The sequence below is a fragment of the Neofelis nebulosa genome, chromosome 14 (genome assembly GCF_028018385.1).
Source record: "Neofelis nebulosa isolate mNeoNeb1 chromosome 14, mNeoNeb1.pri, whole genome shotgun sequence".
Lineage (NCBI taxonomy): Eukaryota > Metazoa > Chordata > Mammalia > Carnivora > Felidae > Neofelis > Neofelis nebulosa.
The window spans coordinates 26,387,395-26,395,863 of record NC_080795.1 but is presented as its reverse complement, the minus strand read 5'-3'; the positions used below and the strand labels follow the sequence as shown (position 1 = coordinate 26,395,863).

Genomic DNA, 8,469 nt, shown 5'->3' with positions numbered 1-8,469 from the left:
CTTTCTGTGGCAGAAATGTCATTCTGTGATTTAACTTTCCCCAACAAAATTAGAAAATTAAAAAAAAGAGAGAGATTGAATTGAATTTAAAAACTTTCTTTCATGTACTTTATAAAATGGACCTTTATTTTGATATTAATCATATTCCAATTTTAGTAGGTTTTTATATAGTCACTATTTGATTAAATAAGAGAAATAGCACATGGAAGCATTGCTTTTAATTCTGACAGATAAATCACCACTTTTCTTTTGATAATCATAATTTATTTACTACTTTGTTTCACATTTTACTGCTTAATGCAATATGAGAGTCTGGTAATCACTGTTCAGAGTGGGATTAAATAAGTTCAGAAAGGTAGGCAGGAGTTAAACTGTGAAGATTTCTTACCCTGTTAAAATTAGATTTCATTTTGGATGTGATGGGATGAGAACATGGGAGAATGTTAACAGGCTTGTGACATAATCAAATAAAAATAGCCATTAATAAACATTATTATATCAATAATTGAAAAAAAAAACCTTCTTCCTCGATAATTTAAAACTTCAAATTACACAGCTTGGGGATAGGATATACAACATACCAAATTTAATTAAGTAGAGTGTATATGTTTGCATGTTTTCATGTGTACTCCTTAAAAAACAAACAAAAACAAAACAAAACCACACTTAAATTAAAATATTGGCTAGTGTCTCTGGTAGACTGAATTTAGATGCCATGGAAAAAGAATGGAATATAACTTCTACAACATGAGATAAGCTGTTACATTTTTATATGACACACTTTATTTTTCCAAAACAATATTATGAAATTATATAAAATGTCTTAAAGTAATATTTTAAAATAAGCCAAATTATTTATTACAGTTTTTCCTTGAATTGAATAATTCTATATATTTGCACATTAAAAGCTTCAGGTCATGCAAAAGATATATCCCTGTTTTAATTGATCATCCAGTGGCTGTTTTTGCATAATTCACCAATTTCACATTCAAAATTATTATATACATGTCCTTAGTGCTTTTAGAAAAAATAAAAAATAAGATAAAATTACGATTATTATGCATAACCTTCATATTATTTTTCTCTGAGCTCAATGGAAGATAACACTGAATTTAAAATAGGCTATTACATAGGTTCCAATAGTAAGAGTCTTGCCAATGCTAGTCCTCATTCATAGTTACATATCTGAGAAAACATTTGTATAATCTCTCTATGTAAGCTTTGAAACAATTTGTAGGTGTTAGTAATGCCACAAAACATCAATCATTCACATCCATTTATTTCAGTACATAATGAGTTAATTTGGATATCCCTGTGTTAAGTCCATACTATAACCCATTAGATGAAATCACTTTTAGAGATGATATTAGTCTTATAATGCATAGAACTATAAGGATACTCATAATGTCATTATGATATTATAATAATGAAGTGGTCAAAGAATGAAAAATCTCTTCTAAGAGGTTTGATTTTTCTACATGAAATTATGGAAGAGGTGGTTAGTTATATTTAGCTCAACTTGGCTCCAAAATGGCCAAGTTTGAAATATTCTTATAAAAGATTCTGTGTCTAATTTTGACCTATTTTATTTTTCAGTTTTAAAATTTTTGTTGTGACAATATGCCTTTGAAGTATGAACATATATTATTATTGTTGAGAAATGAGAGGTAAGGTTTCGGAAAAGAGATAGTGTCAGAATTAAGTTAGAGAAATAAAACTACTAGTGACATTCTCGAATAAGAGAATTACTATAGGGTTTTGACTTATGCACTTGTGAAGGCTGGTAGCACAGTCTTGGTCTACTGTTTCATCTCCACTCAACCTGAATGCACAAGACAGGCAGTAAGGTTTGAAAGACGGACAAGGAGGGAAGAACGATGATGACTGAAACCTGTGTCATCATGGGAGACCCTGTTGGCCTTTTCTCATTTCCAAGCCTCCAATCTCACTGCCATGGATAACTTGTAGACAGAGCTGTCACTATACCAAAGAACCAAACCTGCTCCTGGCTCGGACCTGAGACATTGACAATGGAGCTCCAGCAGGAGCTGGAGGCCTGGGCTGGGCTTCTGTCCGTGCCAATAATCTGAGCAAGCAAAAGCACAGAAACTTTGATGAGCTACAGAAGAGCTAGAACTTATCAATCTTCCTAGAGTGAACACAGCTACTGCTTTATTTTCCAAGTCTCACACAGATATCTCATGTGGCCAAATATAAGCAAAAAACATAAAAGGAAAAGTTTCTGGGAAATGTAGTTCAGCCTATCCAAGTCAACACATTCTAAAGCCATCAGAATCAGCTAGGCACCCAAATACCCTTCTTTTGACCATACTTAACTTCCAAATAGAGATGATAGTAATGTCATGCTTCTGCCTAATATTATATACCTATCCTGCATACAATGAAAAGCATGTTAACTTTCTCCTCCTACAGGTACAATGTCATCTTGTCTGTTTTTTAATTAACGTCCCATTCTTCTGGCTGAGTCATAGTCCCTCTGTTTGATATCCTGTAACTAAAATATTGAACTATTAAATCAGCTAGTGCTTACAAATGTGATGTTAGATAGGAGAGTAGTAGATGAAAAGAGAAAAACAATCAGTTACTAAATTTCTAAATATATTTATAAAAGTTAGGAAGAAATACACGTAACTGTTACAGTTTTCATTTTTGCAAGCAGCAACATGATTGTAGCTGATACACACCTAACTTCTTTCTCTATACATTCTTTCTCCTTTGCCCTCAGCTAGTCAAAGTTCCTTGAATACCAGGGTGATGCGAACTTTTAATGCTGTCAGAAGTGAGTTGTTGAATTAGTTCAGTCCTACTTGGATTGTGTTGTTATAGCTCTCCATTGACTTGATCCAGAAGATACGGAAGTACTAAGAGACATCCTAGAAAACTTCTGAATTCCAAATAGAATCCTCTTTTTATTCACATCGTGTAGTAGTAACCCAAGTCTGTTCTAGAACTGAAGATTAGTCACCCCAATTGGTACAAACTCATTACTTTGCTTGATAACTTATTGGTATACAAAGCCCCAAAGAGCCAAACGGCAGACTCCACTTTTGGTTTAAAGTAACCCATTGTGTGTCCCTTGGAGGAAGCATTCTATCTTCGGAAACTGAGAGCCTCTAGATCAGCAAAGCTTACACTTGGGATAGGAAACAAAATTTTGTTAGATCAATAGGGGTAAATACGAAGAAAAGCTGTTCACATTAACACCACTTAATTACTAAACCCATGAATACTAGCTTAGGAAAAAGCCAGTACATACACTGTATACTATCAACTGGAGGATATTGCTCAACTCAATATAAGGCACTGGAAGATTTGATTTCTTTATCTAAATTATGAGAGATGTAGTATTATTCTTGCTTTGATTAAAGAGTGGTGTAGTTTGAAATGTACCTTTTTTCCAGATTTGCTTGCCAAGTGGTGCTGTTGTGTTTCAGTTTCGATTTTTACATTTTTATCCTGTCACTATTTCATTGAGGTATGAATATTTATTTCCTAAGTAATGCTGACTATTGAGCAACGAAAGGCAATAAACCAGAATGTAAGCAGCATTGGTTGTGGAAACACATAACCTGGGTTTACACCTTTGCCTTGTCATGTACTAGGAATAATCTCCAGGGAGTAAATGTCTATGACTCTTAGTCTTCTCACTTTTAAATGGGTGTAATAATAACACATCACACTGTTTTGTGAGAATTCGATAAAATGTATATAAAACAGAATAATTATGTGCCTACATAATAAACATTAGTATTCTAATTGCATTTTAAATGGTAAAATGCGTATTCTCCTATAAATGAAGCAGGGTAAAATATTATAAGGTAAGGAAAGACTCATAAATCAAATAATTGTCTTCAAAATGTATTCTAGAAATTGCATTTGCTGCTTGTGCTATGTAACAAATACTGAAACAACGTAAAAAATATTTATTTTTCCCTATCTCTGTTAATCATCAGAAGAATGCAATTGCATTTAAATAGGTATTTAAATAAGTATTTTAAAAGATTAAACTGTTAAATATATGTACATTATATGCATATTATGTATTCATTGTATACATATTATATGAATTTATTTGATTTCTCTACAATATTTATATTTGTAAATCTGCTGGAAATTTGGATATCCCATGCAGTATTTGGAAGTTTATTTTCCATCAGCTTAGTCTGTGTAGTCTGCACTGTGTAAGTAAAATCCTTAAGCAACTTTCAACTAAAATCAATGAATGTATAGAAGATCAAATGGTGTATTAAAGAAATATATTCTCTATCCTATCCTATCTTTGATTAAATGGCTGCCTAAGTGTGCTCAAAGCATGATTTTTTTTTCAGTATGGTGGAGTCTATATCCCAGCACTTGGTCAAGATTAACAATGAGTGTTCTCAGTCTCTCACTATTTTTTCTTTTAATTTTAAATTTTCTTAAATCACTCATAAAAACATAGCCAAAGATATCTTCCATTTTGTATGCATGTTCTCTAATCTTATTTATATTCTAATATCTAGTTAAAACACACCATTATGAGTTCCAAAAATAAATTTCCCTTTGTACTAAGTGTTCAAATTATGCCCCTCCTTATTCTAAGTGATCATATTATGAGAAGGCACCTGTTTGTTCTATTCTAAGTTAATATTTATTAAGGATAAGGCCTGAAATCATCAACCCTTTCAATAGTTCTTTAGAAATGTAAAGTAAAAAATAATAATTGTATAGAAACATTCTGAGCTTTTAGTTGTAAATTGATGCAAGATAAAAGAAGTTATGATGGCAATTATGTAAATGAATATAGAAAATTAGCTTGCCACTGCACTTGTTTCAGGAATAATTTTAAAGGCAGAAGGCAAACAAAAGAATTAGGATCTAGTTCAAAAACACAACAGTGTCATTGACATAAATGGCTTCCATTCATTTGATGATCACAAAGACAACAACGCTAACCTTTATTTTTTTTAAACTGTTACTGATTTATGTGTTTGTCTTCTGTACTGTATGCTTATTGAGTTAAAATTTCAGCTTCTCAAGAATTGCTGTGTTGAAACACAAAACATTTGAAAAGGTTAAACTTTTCATGTGTAATGAGAAAGTAACCCACCTACTTAAGAATAACTAAATAAATGGTTTAAAAAACACAAAGATTTCTGCCAATGAAACAAAAGCTAATAATAAATAGGGTCTGCTTTTCCTATTAAATCTTACTCTGTGCTGTATTTTTTTCCAATGTATGCTGTATTTTCCAATGTATTGCTGTCCATTTTGAAGAAACCAATTCTAATTTATATAATATCAGGCATTTAGATCTCAAGAATTCTGAAAATAAACTACACATGACACGCCCAAGAAATATAAGTGCTGTACAGTTGAGTATGATGTGCAAGAGAGTGCGTGGGTGCAAATACGAAATCTTTTCGGACAATAAATCTATGAAGAGTAAGTGAGGCTCTTCCTCCATCCTTCTATCAATAGCTTCACCATCAACAGTAAATGTTTGCTTTAAATCTACAGATTTGGGATTCTATTAGGAATAAAAAACAATCTTGTCCCTTCAAGAGCCTTACAATCTAGAATAAATAAAGAAAAATTAACACGGCTGGGTAGTTAAGATAAATACTTCAGATATTGGGGTGCCTGGATGGCTCAGTCTTTTAAGCGTCTGACTACGCTCAGGTCATGATCTCATGGCTTGTGGGTTTGAGCCCTGCATCGGGCTCTGTGCTGACAGCTCAGAGCCTGGAGCCTGCTTCAGATTCTGTGTCTCCCTCTCTCTCTGCCCCTCCCCCGCCCATGCTCTGTCTCTGTCTCTGTCTCTCTCTCTCTTTCTCTCTCAAAAATAAATAAACATTAAAAAAAAAATCCAGATTTTAAGATAAAACTTATTAAAGTTTTAAACTTTAATAAACTTATTAAAGTTTTAAACTTTAATAAACTTATTAAAGTTATCCAGATATTAAAAAAAACTCCAGATATTAAGAGATGAGAGTGATTATCAATGGAAGACCTCAGGGATGAAACTACCAGAGAAGGTGGCTTGTGAAAGATAATGCTAATATCTGCTGGATAAAAGTTATGTGCAAGGCACTCTCTAAGTACTTTATAAATAGGTTCTCATTTAATCTCCAACAGTATATGGAATATGTAGTATTGTTTTCTTAATTGAACTGATAGAGAAAATGGGGCATAAATCAAATTGCTCAAAGCTACACCACTATTAAAGCACCACAACCTGGATTTTTCCCACTCTGAAATTTAATCTGAATAAAGGGTAGTAAGAGCAAGACTCAGAAGTAGGAAGGAAAAAAAAAAAAGAGAATTGTTAAGAAGTATAAATGCACGTATACAAAGCCCTAACATAGGAAATATTATGGAGCACATATCTAATATCACATTCTAATTATAAATCAACAGAGATGATTTTGTTTACCCTCGAGTTTCTGTATAATAAAGGATAAAGTTTTGTCACTAGTGTTTAGAAACAGATTCTCTGGCAACAATATTAATTTGTATTTCTAATTACTTATAATTATTGATAACATCCTGAGCCACTACATATTCTGCTGGGCACTATGACAAATATTTTATATCCCTCAAGTCTTGAAAACAGGTTTGTGGACACAGCACCATACCCAAGAAGAAAATCAGAAAAATATACAAAATCATACAATTTTTGCAGTCTTGATTTTTTTAGTTTTACCTATTGTTGCAGAGCTACTATTGAATAACATCTATTTTAACTTGATCTTTAATATTTTTGGGAAGAGTCTATTTGAATAGTTTCAAATAAAAATATAGTTTACTTATTTTTAAGATTTAGATTCTCTTGGGGAAGAGAGAATCTTTTTAAGCTAACAAGTTTCTGTCTTTGCATATAAATCAGAAAATTCTTTACATGAATTTAAAATTCCCTGCAAACCAATATTTAGAATTGATAAATAGTTATTGCATGTTTATAGCATAACATTTTAATGTAAAATAACATAATAAGCATGATACTCATTTTAATTTTGAAATATATAACATTTTATCAGAATCTTTTTATAAATAGCTGATCAGGATCCTGAGAAGAAAAAGAAAGAAAGAGAGAAAGAAAGAAAGAAAGAAAGAAAGAATTTAAGGATTAATAGAAAGAAAAAAAATACTGGGATATGTGATTATCTTAAGTGGAAATGAATAGAATGTGTGAAAAAATATATATAAAACACTATCAATTAGATGAAATAAATGAAATTTACTTAGAACTTATAAATCTGACAATCAAGAAAGGAAACAAAAATTTATATAAAAGTGCAAGGCTTCGCTCTTGGTATACTAGTAACTAGCTCTCTGGAAAAAATAAAAATAAAAAAATAAAAACTATCTGGTTTGAAGGATTTGCCAATTTCCATGGACGAAATATTCCTACCATGGTCAATTTCAAGTTATCAATATATCACTGAACAAGGAAGTAGAAAGAAGTGCTAAACAATCCAATCTCTTGATACAGTGCCAACCATCTTCAGCATACCTCTGCTTTGGCTTATCTGTCATCTACCATGAGAAGTTCCTTGCAAACACAAATTCAATTTCCTATCTTTCGTATGTATGATGTAAATGTAACATACTAGACAATGATCATAACAGAGAAGCAGAAAAGCCGGAGTTGCCAAGGCATTGTTTACTTAACTAGTATTGTAGCATCCACATTTCAGTTCCATCCAGAAACATATTCAGCTCTGTTACTACATGACTGCTCTTCCCAAGGACAGTGAAACAAAATCCTTTTCCTTGCTGCATGAGTACAATACAAAGGGTCGGATGATACGGAGCAAAGTACACAGCCTGTGGAGTAAACTTGCCTTATCTATCTATCTATCTATCTATCTATCTATCTATCTATCTATTATCTATCTATCTTCCCTAGGGTATTAAAAGCTGAGAAGACAATGTTTGGCAGCAATAATTGAGTGAGGGATGCCTCTTTAGCTGTAGAAAGGATTAAATCTGCTACTTAAAATCTGTTTTTGGAACAAGTACATGAGTAAAAAGTTAATAATTAAGGTTTCTGATATAAGAAAGTAACATTCCAACATCGCACATATGATTCAGGAACAGTGTAAGATACACAGCAGTGTTAGAACTGGATGAAACCAGCAGAAGAGGAACGCAAACCATAGAGCATAGTCTTTGAGTTATACCCTAAGGAGAAAATAATATAAAAACTTTACTGAATGTCACTTATTGTCTGTTTTATATAAATTCTGGTTGTTAACTATACCATAAAGTCTACACCACTCTTATTTTCATAATTTCCTCACTCACACTCATGATGTGTCTCTTTTAGGAAATACTATAGTAAATATATTATAGTATTTAACATACAATATATATTTATATATTTTTTTTAATTACTATAGTATATTAAAATCTGGGAAAAATTATGTCCAGTCTAACTTCTTCAATCAACATTCTTGAATCAGA

The 8,469-nt window shown here is 31.9% G+C and overlaps 1 long non-coding RNA gene across 1 annotated transcript in view; it reads right to left on the bottom strand.

Annotated features, from left to right (window-relative positions):
- Positions 1–1,681: 1,681 nt before the first annotated feature.
- Positions 1,682–8,469, bottom strand: part of LOC131495100 (uncharacterized) — a 189,927-nt gene continuing 183,139 nt past the window's right edge. Inside the window, exon 5 of the long non-coding RNA XR_009253762.1 lies at positions 1,682–1,822. This is a non-coding gene — a long non-coding RNA (uncharacterized LOC131495100). The remainder of the gene's footprint in view (positions 1,823–8,469) is intronic.